The 12,321-nt window shown below is 32.4% G+C and overlaps 1 long non-coding RNA gene across 1 annotated transcript in view; it reads left to right on the top strand.

Annotated features, from left to right (window-relative positions):
* The window catches only part of LOC117203929 (uncharacterized), a 235,343-nt gene that overhangs the window by 99,550 nt on the left and 123,472 nt on the right, over positions 1–12,321 (top strand). Inside the window, exon 3 of the long non-coding RNA XR_007469990.1 lies at positions 5,991–6,143. This is a non-coding gene — a long non-coding RNA (uncharacterized LOC117203929). The remainder of the gene's footprint in view (positions 1–5,990; positions 6,144–12,321) is intronic.

Here is a 12,321-nt window from a genome sequence, read left to right as displayed (position 1 = left end):
GATTGCACTATTCTATCTTTAGATATGGTACTTGGTATATAGTTATTAAATAAAGGATGACTCTTACTATTCTTGGCTGCTTAGACGTTTTGTATGGCTTGTTTTTATTTTGTTTTCTTGAACCATGATTGGGTGCTGAATTTTATCTAGTATATTTATGCATTAAATATAAATTTTCTCATTTAGTCTCCTAAGTAGTGAGGTACAGGATTGATTTTCAAACATTTAAATACGCTTGCATCCTGACATCAGCTGTAGTTGACTTTTATTTGAGGTGTTCGTTCAAGTCCTGGCTACCTTGGTAATTCAATGAGATTGCTACAAACTCAAGGTTTCTGCTTTCTGATGGCCAAAAGTGCCAGGAGAAAAAAAATGCCTGCAAATATACAGGTGACCTCAATATGTTTTGTTCTTAAATCTTGGTCTGAGTACTGACTGCTCTTCAGTGCCTTCAAACCCATATTTTCACTTGTTTGGGTTTGTTTTTTTTTTTCTCCCCCATCTCTTTATTTTTTCTTTCTTAAAAAATAATTATCTAGCATTTGTGGTCTGATTATATCTACACTGTCAAAGTTAGAAGCAAAATCTTCAATAATTTATTTTCATTGTGAAAATTTATAAATTCTTGAGATAAGAGAATTAAAATGTCCCAAATCTAATTTGTGACAGGCCCAGTGACAATGTAAGATATGTTTTGTTCTTATCCATCCCAGAATTTTAAATTTTCTTAAGGGCCCAATCATGTAGAAGCATGTGGCACAAAAATCTTTATACTCAGACAGAATAAAGGGAAAGATAAACTTCTCAGAGTCCAGGAAACTCTGCATTAAACCTGCATTCTATAAAATTACCTCTTTTGGAAATATTTACCATAGAAACAGATCCACATTTTAGGAGAAATATTATGTGCTGGTCTTCCTAGAAAGTGTCTATGAGTGGTTCTGAATCAAGAGAATAGCCAGCCATTGTAGAGTGTCATTATTTGCTGATTTCAGAAATAACAGCATTTACTTTAACTTATTTTGGGGTGTCCTTTTACACTTTTGGTATACTGATTATGATATAAGGCAAAGCACAAGAGTCTTTTGTGATCATGCATAAGTGCAGAATGTAAATACACTATCATATTTGCATAAGAGTTTGAGCACAAACACAGAATCTGAAACTGATAGAAATCATGTTGATCTTTAGTCCCTCACATTACATTCATATTAATAATGAATGTGACAAGAGCATCATAAATATGTAAAAGAGTAACACATCAGCCTAAACATCACCAGTAATTTGTAGACTTACACTTATAGGAAACCGCTAATGGAATATAGTGCATTTTCTTTTCTATGAATAGTCAAATGTCATGCATAATGTAACAGTGCGATTGCTAATAGCAGACTCAGGCAGGATCGTTTAAACTTGTTATTATGGGCAGTACGAACTGATCTTTGAAGTGGCCTATAATAAAATACTTCTCTGCCTTTACCCTATCCTGATTGTTCAGTTATCCTTTCCCAGAGCTTGTATTTTATAGGAAGCACAAAAATGATTACCTTGATATCGGGTTGGGGGAAGTACTTAACATTCTCTAATAAATATAGAAGAATGGTGACCAATGAATAGCAAATCAAAGTTAAACGTCGGTGAACCATCTGCTCTGCCTTTATAATGTCAGAGTATTGAAACATTCTTTCAGAATATCCATTATCACATTATACCGTCATGGTATGTATTTTCAAAACAGCCTTTGTTTATGTAAAATCCCTTACAGAAATGGTAATACTGAAGTCATCTGCAAATAAGTAGGAGCGGAGTCTTAGTTGTTGGAGCTCACAGGATAATTAACAGCACCTAAAACTAAGATTAAGTATTGGAAGCTCCAGGAAAATGCTGGCTTATAAAGGAATCCTGCTTGATATAAATATCCTGGGAATTTCTGTTTAGTCACAGGTTATATTAGGTTAGATAATAGTGGATAAACTAAATGATCCTAGTATTTTAGTTCTATTTGGACCCCCTAAGAATTCTTGAGTTCTTAGTTATAGAGTACCATTCTATATTCTCAAGGCTAAGCAGAGTATGTCTAGCATCTATTTGGTCTTGTTATAAAGGTATTATAGAAGAAGCCATTAAATTGCAGAGATTCCCCAACCTAGGATTTTTTAATACTTTGTATGAGAGATTAATAATACTTTATTATATGGTTTTATGGCACAATATAAAATGTTACTTTTAATACAGGCAATTAGTGAAAGCTCTTAATGTGTATTATCAGAAATCATTGACGAATTTGAAATTCTATAATATATATTTATAAAATAGTTTCGCAAATATTTATTAAAATATTAAATACATATATTTTAGTATTTGAAGAGATAAAGCCTCTAATGTAGCCTACTTAATTAAATTATATGAAAATATGCATCTTTGGATTATCTTTGGATTACACGTATCATTAAGATATATTCATATAATACATTGGTATTGAATCAGAAAGCCACACCCCACTCCCAGGGATTGTCTGCATGCAATGACTGACAGAAGCAAAGGTGAAACCGAGCCACCTAGTTGTAAACTGAGCATACTAGAAGAGCTGTCTCAGACTGGGAGTTCCTCATCCGTTCTGCCAGTACCTTTGTTGATACTGCCGTGCAGCCACAATTCTTCCTCTCCCCAGTTAATGCTCCCTTTATTTTTCTTGATATAGATTTCAAGAATAATATTTAATTAGCTTATTGTATGCTAATCTTCATCTTAGAGTCTGCTTCCTGGTTAACTCATTTCGTAGTAAGTCCTTTGCTGCATATTCTCTGAGAAGCAAGTATCAAGACAAACATACGAGGCTTTTTATCACATTCAGTGCTTGTGAGAACAAATGGAGAGAGATCTTGGAGAAGCTTGGATAGTCATCAGACCTTGAAGGAAGTCTTACTGTATAGTATAATGTTCAGTGTAGTCTTACTGAATAGTATAATGTTTGACAAACTCACTGGAGATTCTTAAATCAAAGTCAGCCCTCCAAGGAATCCTGTGCCTCTCAGGAATTGGCTGGCTTTAATATCCCTGCTCTAAGAGGTATACAGTGTCCCCAGTATCCTTGGGGTATTGGTTCCAGGACCTACCATGGATACTAAAACCTGCAGATGTTTTCTACATGTGTGACTCTATTTCTGTTTTGTAAATAAGTTCATTTGTACCTTTTTTTTAGATTCCACATATAAATGATATCATATGATATTTGTCTTTCTCTGTCTGACTTACTTCACTCAATATGACAATCTCTAGGTCCATCCATGTTGCTGCAAATGGCATTATTTCATTCTTTTTTATGGCCAAGTAATATTCCATTATATATATGTACCACATCTCCTTTATCCACTCCTCTGTTGATGGACATTTAGGTTGCTTACTGGGGGGGAAGAGGGAGGAGGGATAAATTGGGAGATTGGGATTGACATACACACACTACTACATAGGAAATAGATAACTAATAAGAACCTACTGTATAGCACAGTGAACTCTACTCAATACTGTGTGATAACCTGTATGGGAAAAGAATCTAAAAAAGAGTGGATATATGTATATGTATAACTGATTCACATTGCTGCACAGCAGAAACTAACACAACATTGTAAATCAACTATACTCCAATAAAAAATTTTTTGAAAAGAAAAAAATACAAAAAAATAAAACTTTTAGATGCTCAAGTCCTGTAGTCGGTCCCCCTTATCCGCAGTTCTGCATCCTCAATTCAACCCGAGGATTGTGTAGTGTGACTTACTGGAAAAAAAAATCCATGTATATGTGGACCCATGCAGTTCAAACCCATGTTGTTTGGGGGTCAACTATCTATTCCTTAACTTGGTTAATTCTCACAACAAACCTGCAAGGTAAATGTTCACACATCTCATTTTACTGATGAGAAGCTATTTCACTGGAATGTTAACTGCCTAAACTTACCCAACCTGTGAGTTACAGAGCAGTGTTAACCAAGACAATCTGGTCCCAGTGTTTGTGCTCCTAAGAACCACACTGTAATCACACTGAGCCACTCCATGGGCAGGAATTCCTTGAAGCAAATGAGACTAGGTCACCCAAAGCAGTACCCTGCTTTCCCCCCACAATTACATATTTTAAGTCTTTATTCCAGCCTTCCCATAATGAAACATAAGACCATTGTCAGAATGTACACAGACAAAAGGGAAATTCTAAAACTTTCTAGATTATTAAACACAGGCTATGAATGACTAGATAATCAAATACCATTAATGTTTCATACCAATTACCATTTTATTTCTGGATGCATGGTTGGAATAGACAAACTCAGTAATGGCAGAATTCCTACTTTAGGTCCCTGAACCATCTCATGAGGAAAATGAATTAGGAAAGGCTAAGTAGGAGCCTCTGAAATTTCTCTACTTTACCAGCATAGAGTAAATAAAGAAAAATATCACTTTGTCCCTGAGAGAACTGGAATAATTACTTCTATCATCAGAGATTTTAAATACACTGTATTTGGAAAGAAAAAAAATGAAGAGTAATTAGGAAGAGAGAGATAACCCTGAAAGTAAGTTTAAATGTTGAATCGACTGAATAATTATCCAGAAGATACTGTTTAACCTAAAAGAATGTTTTGTTGTTGTTTGTTTTAAGCCGGAAACTTCTCTTATATTTATTTGGAAAACTCAAGTATTTCATCATCCTTGCTTTGACCTTTATAATTCCCATCCCCAACCCATACCAAGTTGAAAACTGGAGCTTCTAGCTTAAGGAGCTGAGAAAAGAAAAAGAAATTTGTTGCAACACTATTTTTGCTTTAAGCAATAATTCCTCTACAGCTCCCTATCTTATCTCTCTATCTCTATCTCTAGATGTATTTATATAGAGATATAATAGAACTTTTCTAAGTACTTCTATAAGTATTAACTGATTTAATCCTCTTGATATCCCAATCGAGCAGAAACTGTTATTAATCACATTTTCACCTGAGAAAACCAAGTCCAAGGGCTACTAAGTAAATTGCCCCAAAGTTCACAGTTCATAAAGAAAATGAAACAAGGTTTTGCATTCAAGGAATTAACTCAAGAGCCTGTGCAGGCACTTAATAGGCAGTTAAGACATGTCTGTTTCAAATCTTATGGAAATATGAGTAAATTAGTCAATTTAATGAGAGCTTAGAGGCCAGTTAGTAAGAAAAATGTTTTATTAAGAACTGAGGCAGAGTTTAAGGATTTACCACATTTTTTCTTAGAAATAACAGGTCTATTTGGCATCAATATGCACAAATTGTATACACATAGATTTATATGCATTCATGTATATTTATATATTATTCAAAGACATAATTAACTTTATTGGTAAATAATTTAAGGTACTAGCTAGGTACCATTGGGCATCAATTACAGTTCTACAAGGATCTAGCACAGATTTACAGTCACAATTAATGGCATGTCAAATTGTTGGAAGAAAGTATTGATGTTCAATAATAAAGCAATCAGATTCTCAGAAGGCCAGATAGTTTGAACATCTTTCAAAAAGTGTCATTTATGTAAGATTACATTCAAAATGTTCTCATATTTCAAAAAGAAATGGTGGAAGTATCAAAGTAAGCGTATTTATCTTTGTGGCTGTGTTTTATGGCACAAGAAAAACATAGACTAAAGGTGAATATTCAAGTCTATCATCTGAATCTTTGGCTACATGTTGCCAAATATTCAGAAACATTTGGTTTGTTATTATATGGTGATACAATAGTGTAATAATAATTTTCCCCTATGTACTGTGGTGTCATTTGATACCATCTTATTGTAGCAAGCTGACTTCTAAGATTTCCCCCAGTGAACCCTGCCTCCTGAGATGTTATGCTTGTGTAATCCTCTTCTTCTGACTGTGGGTTGGACTTAGTCACTTAATTTTAACCACTATAATATGATAAAAACGATGAGATGTCACTCATGTGATTAGCTTACAAAAGATTGTGACTTCTGTTTTTCCAGTATACCCTCCCTTTCTGTCTGGCTTTGATGGAGCAATCTGCCACGTTGAAAAAGCCATGTAGCAAGGAACCGAGAGTGCCCACTAGTGAGTGAGGAACTAAGCTTCTCAATCCAACAACCCTCAACTAACTGAACCAGCCAACAACCACACACGTGAGTATGAGAGCAGATTATTATTCCCCAGTAGAACCTTCAGTGCTGCACCATACATTGATCACAGTCTTATGAAAGACTCTGAAGTAGAAGGCCCAGCTAAGCTGGGCATGTATTCCTGACCCACATAGACTGGGAGATAATAAATATGTGTTGTTTTTATTGTTTTATTGTGGCAAAATATACATAATGTTTATCATTTTGACCATTTGTAATTGTACAGTTGAGTAAGTAGCCTTATATACATTAGCAGTGTTATGCAACTATTACCACTATTTCTATTCAAAACTTTTTCATCATCATCCAGAAGAGTTTGTACCCATTAACAGTAACACCCCTTCCCCCTGAGCCCAAGTAACCACTATTCTTTCTGACTCTATGGATTTGCCTATTCTGTGCATCTCATGTAAGTATAATCATAAAAAATTTGTCCTTCTATATCTGGCTTATTTCACTAAGCACAATGATTACAAGTTCCATGTTGTAGTATACATCAAAATTTCATTCCTTTTTATGGTTGAATAATATTCCAATGAAGCATATACCACATTTTGTTTATCCATTCATCTGAAGACGGACAGTGGGTAGTTTCCATCTTTTGGCTATTGTGAATAATGCTGCTGTGAAAATTGGTGTACAAATATCTCTTTGAGTCCCTACTTTCAATTCTTTTAGATACATACCTTGGAGTAGAATTGCTGGGTCATATGGTACTTCTATGTTTAATCTTTGGAGAAACTGCCGAAATATTCTGCAGTGGCTCCACCATTTTACAATCTCTACAACAATGCATGAGTGTTCCATTTTCTCCACATCCTCACCAACACTTGTTATTTTCTGGTGCTTTTTATTTATTTATTTATTTATTTTTATTATTTAGCCATTCCATTAGGTTTGAAGTGGTATCTCATTGTGGTTTGGGTTTGCAGTTCTCTAATAACTACTGATGTTGTGTCTTTTCATGAGCAATTGGTCATTTGTATATTTTCTTTGAAGAAATATCTCTTCAAGTCCATTGTCCATTTTTTATTTGGGTTGTTTGCCTATTGTTGTTGAGCTTTAGGGGTTCTTTATATAACCTGGATATTAGTTTTATACTTAATTTGAAAATATCTTCTCTCATTCATTAGGTTGTCTTTTTGCTTTCTTGATACATAAATGTTCTTAATTTTAACAAAGTTCCCTCTATTTTTTTTCTTTTGTTGCCTATGCTTTGGTGCCGGTGTCATGTCTATGAAGTCGTTGACAAATTCAGTATCATGGAGATTTTCTCCAATGTTTTCTTCTAATGGTTTTAGTGTTTTAGCTCTTGAGTTTAGGTTTTTGATCCATCTTTAGTTAATTTTCATATATGGTATGGGTAAGGTCCAAATTTATACTTTTGCATGTAGATGTTCAGTTTTCCCAGAACCATTTCTTAAAAAGACTCTTCTTCCCCAATGAATAGTCTTGATACTCTTGTCAAAAATCAACTCATGATTTTGTGAGGATTTATTTCTGGGCTCTCTATTCTATTCCTTAGGTTTATGTGTCTGTCATGCTGGTACCACACTTTTTAAACTATTGTAGTTTTCTAATAAGTTTTGAAATTGTAAAGTGTGTTCTTCAATGTCCTTCCTCTTTTTCAAGATGGTTTTATCTAGTCAAGGCCCATGGGACTCCATATGTATTTGGGGACTGGGTTTTCCAATTTTTTTTTTTTTTTGCAAAAAAAGAATGTAAGAAGTTTGATAGAGTTTATGTTAAACCTGTAAGTTGTTTGGTGCGTTAACTCTTCCAGTCCATGAACACGGTGTCTTTCCATTTTATTAGGTCTTCTTCAACTTCTTTCAGCAGTATTTTCTAGTTGCAGCATACAAGTCTTTCACCTCCTTGGTTATATTTATTTCTAATTATTTAATTCTTTCAGACGCTAATGTAAATTTAATAATTTAAATTATTAATAATAATTACTATTATTAATTATTATTTAATTTATTATTTAATTTAATAATTTCTTTCTTAATCTCCATTTTGGATTATTTATTGCTGGTGTGAACACAAATGACTTTTGTATGTTGATCTTTTACCCTGCAACTTTGCTGAATTTGTTTATTAGCTCTATCAGCTTTCTTGTGAATTTTTTTGGGGGGGATTTTCTACATATGAAATCATGTCATCTATGAGTAGAGATAATTTTTTCATCTTCCTTTTTAATTTGGATACCATGTTTTTTTTTTTTTCTTGTCTAAAAATTCGGACTAAAACTTCTAATACAACGTTGAATTGCAGTGGTGAAATGGGCATCTGTGTTCATGACAATAGTGGAGAAGTTTTCAGTCTTTCAACATTGTATATGATGTTGGTTGTGGGTTTTTCATAAATAACTTTTATCATGTTGAGGAATTTTACCTCTATGATCAGTACTCTGAGAGTTTTTATTATGAAAGCATGTTACGTTTTCTCAAAAGCCTCTTTCTGAGTCAGTTTAAATAATCATGTAGTTTTTTCCCCTACTTTTATTAATACGATGTATTACCTTGATTTTTCTTGTGCTGAACCACTTTTGCATGTCCTAGGATAAATCCCATTTGATCATGGTTAATAATCTTATTAATATATTTTTGGATTTTATTTGCTAAATTTTGTAGAAGATTTTGCATCTATATTCATAAGGTATATTGTTCTATACTTTTATTTTCTCATGATATTTTTATCTGGTTTTGGTATCAGAGTAATGCTGGCATAGTAGAATGATTTAGTAAGTGTTGCTGCCTCTTAAATTTTTTGGAAAGTATAAGAATGACTGGTGTTAATAATTAGTTAAATGCTTAGTAGAATTCACTGGTAAAGCCATCTGCTCCAGAACTTTTCTTTGCAGGGAGAATTTTGATTACTGATTCAATCTCTTGCTATAGGTCAATTGAGATTTTCTATTTTTTTCTTGAGTGGAAAGTTAAATTATTGATTTAAGATCTTTCTTCTTTTTTAAAGTAGACATTTATAGCTATAAATTTTCCTCTGAGTTCTGCTTTCATTGCATCCATACATTTTGGTATACTGAATGTTTATTTTCATTCATCTTCATTTTCTAATTTCCCTTATGATTTTTTCTTTGAATCACTGAGTATTTAAGAGCATGTTGTTTAATTTCAACATGTTATTAATTTTTTAGTTTTCCTTTTGTTGTTGATTTCTAGCTTCATCCTGTTGTAGTCAGAGAAGATGCTATGTGTGTTGACTATATTTTTAAATCTATTGAGAATAGTTTTATGACCTACCGTGTGACCTATGCTGGAGAAGCTCCCATGAGCAATTGAGAAGAAGATGTATTCCACTGTTGTTGTGGGAGTATTTGTATATGTCTGTGAAATCTATTTGGCAATTGTTTTATTTAGGTTCTCTATTTCCTTACCTTTATTCTAAACATTTTCTTGGTAATTACTTATGTTTTTATGCCCAACTATTTCCAGGCTTCCTGTAGATAAGTATAATTTAACTTTGAATTCTAATATATCTGTTTCTTAAGCTTAGTTCATCTATGATTCCCTATGCCAAATATTAGAAGATCACTTTGGCAGCAGCCTTGTTGATATTCATATACAAGACTCAAAGCCTAGAGACTACAGCCTTGGTTCCTAGAAGGAGTCATGAAGGGATAAATTTGATAATAATTACTGGCCTTCATCAGAAATCATCAACAGTAGCCCAGTCCTCTCTAATGAGTGTCGTTAACATCAGGACAGCCTAAGAGCTCTGCTAAGATGAGGAATTAATGAATAATGCAAGAGATATTTTAGATATGATCAGAGAAGATAATCTTTGATACTTCCCCTTCCAGACCCACATGGTTGGTGTATTAGATAAAATCTTTATTTTCTCCCTATTTTTCTCTTCCAAAATAGTTTAAAATTGAAATCCTGAGCAGAGGTGTTGCTTTATAGAGGGACAACAAAGGAATAATTAACATGATTGCCTACATGGGGCTCAGGCTCTCCTACATATACCTGTAAGCACAGTCTGTGTCCAGGTCTTTGACATTTCCCCAAGATATATTACTCACAGGTAAACATGAACTCACAGGTCAGAGTAAGTAGACACCTGAGTAACACAACTACTCTAAAAGAAATGTAACAGGCTAAAATACATTTATTATATAAAGTAGAATTAGTGGAAAATATAAACTAAGCACTTAAAGTATGTTTTATAAACATAACCACAGAGGTAATAAAGTTGTTCATACTGTGAAATAAAAATAAGAAAGCCTAAAATGGGTGAATGCATATATCAAGTATAAAATATAATAGGTGAGTGCACAAAATGTATACACTAAGGAAAATAAAATAATGAATTAAAAGATCAAATTGTAAAAATATTCCAGATGTCAGCAGAAAAGGATACAGGAACAGAGAATTTAAAAAAAGAACAAAAAACCTAGATGATTTTAAAATGGGAGTAGCAGTCTGAAATCAAATATAATATTTGATTATAATAGTACAATCAAAATTGAATGAGAAGAAAAATTTAAGATGTAGGGAAAAGGTAAAGGTGAGGAAAATATTTGAAACAGTAGAGATAAAATACACGGCATTAAAGAAAATGAGAGTCCTCCATTGATATGTATGTGGGTGTGTAATATCAGGCAAAATGAAAAGCTAAAATCAAACACATTATAGAGAAATTTAAGATATTAAAAACCAAGAGAAAAGTCTAAAAGCTTCTAAAAGGAAAGTGATTACCATTTATAAAAGAACAAGATTAATTTGGCACTAAACTTCTCAAGAGCAACCCTAGATATGATAAATAAATGGAATAATTACTTTTAAGGTTAAAGATAAAGAACCTTAGACACAAGATTTTGTGTGCTTCAAAATTTTCAAAGATTTTCTTTCAAATACTAAGCATAATAAAAATACTTTTAGGAACTCAAGGTCTAATAACTTTTGTTTTACAAAAATTCATGTTGAGAAATGTATTTGGAAAAAAAAAGAGAGAAAACAAAAGAGTAATCAGAGTTAAATAATCATATACCTTGATAAAGTTTAACATTGACTTTTATAAAAGCTTAAGACAAATGAAATAAAAAGAAAAAGAGAACTCATCAGCCGAAGCAAAATCAACATTATGGAAAGGGTGGGTGTCTGAAAGTACTTGAATACTTAACTTGTAAAATATGATAAGAATTGATAAGAATAAGAAATTTTAAAATAATATTATGATTCAGAAAATCACTATAAGACCTAAATAGAATGCACAAAATTTAAAGCAGTGTAGAAACTCTGATATCTACTATCTGCTGTAAGAGAAAAAAAGAAAACTATTTTTATTAAAGAAAAAAAGGAAGTAGAGAATATTAAAAATATTAAAAATATGGCAAGAATAACTTCTAATGTTTCAAAATGCAATAAATGTAGATGAGTTATACTACATAAATGACAGTCCTTGAATTTTGTTGAAAAATACATAAAAAGCCAACAATACATTGTTTATAAGAAATAAGTTCAAGTTAATTATGAGATTTATAAATCTGTGATAATTTACTCAAAGAGGATATTTAGAATCATAGATAGAGCATCTTGAAAGAGAGTATCCCCAAGTTAAAATAAGAAAATAGAGCTCAGAATTTGAATATCGAAATAGGCAAACACATCAAGGTCAAGTAGTAGATAAATAACCAACAAAGAATATATATTCTACCTCTAAAGTGTGTTGGAAACATCACATGATACTTTAAATATGGAAGTGCTTTTAAAAGTGCTAAAGTTCAATACAAATATAGCAGTTTGTTATATTAATGAGTAAAATTTGTTTTTCTTTTTTTAAAACTGTAAGTGAATTTTCTGGTTAGAAAGAATTATAAATCACAGGAATTGTTCCTTTCCCAGCAAAAGGCAGCAAAATATTTACCTCCTAGGTGAGAATATGTGAATAACCACCCCGCTTCAAACAAGTACTGTAAAGTCCCATTGTATAATAATAAGAATGCATAGACATGTAACATTTGAAGACATAAAATCTCTTCAAGACCAGTGGTTCTCAGCTTTTGAAATGTATTAGAATGAATTAAGAAGTGGTTAAAAAAAAAAAGGGAGAGAGAAAATTAAGACACATGATCCATCTCAGTTCAAATTATTAGAACTAAAAAAGATGCTTCAAAAATTACTCTAATTTTAATAAATTAAAATAATTCTGATTTATT

Source organism: Orcinus orca, chromosome 11 (genome assembly GCF_937001465.1).
Source record: "Orcinus orca chromosome 11, mOrcOrc1.1, whole genome shotgun sequence".
Classification (NCBI taxonomy): Eukaryota; Metazoa; Chordata; class Mammalia; order Artiodactyla; family Delphinidae; genus Orcinus; species Orcinus orca.
Note: the sequence above shows the minus strand (reverse complement) of the source record. Positions and strands in the feature narration are given on the sequence as shown.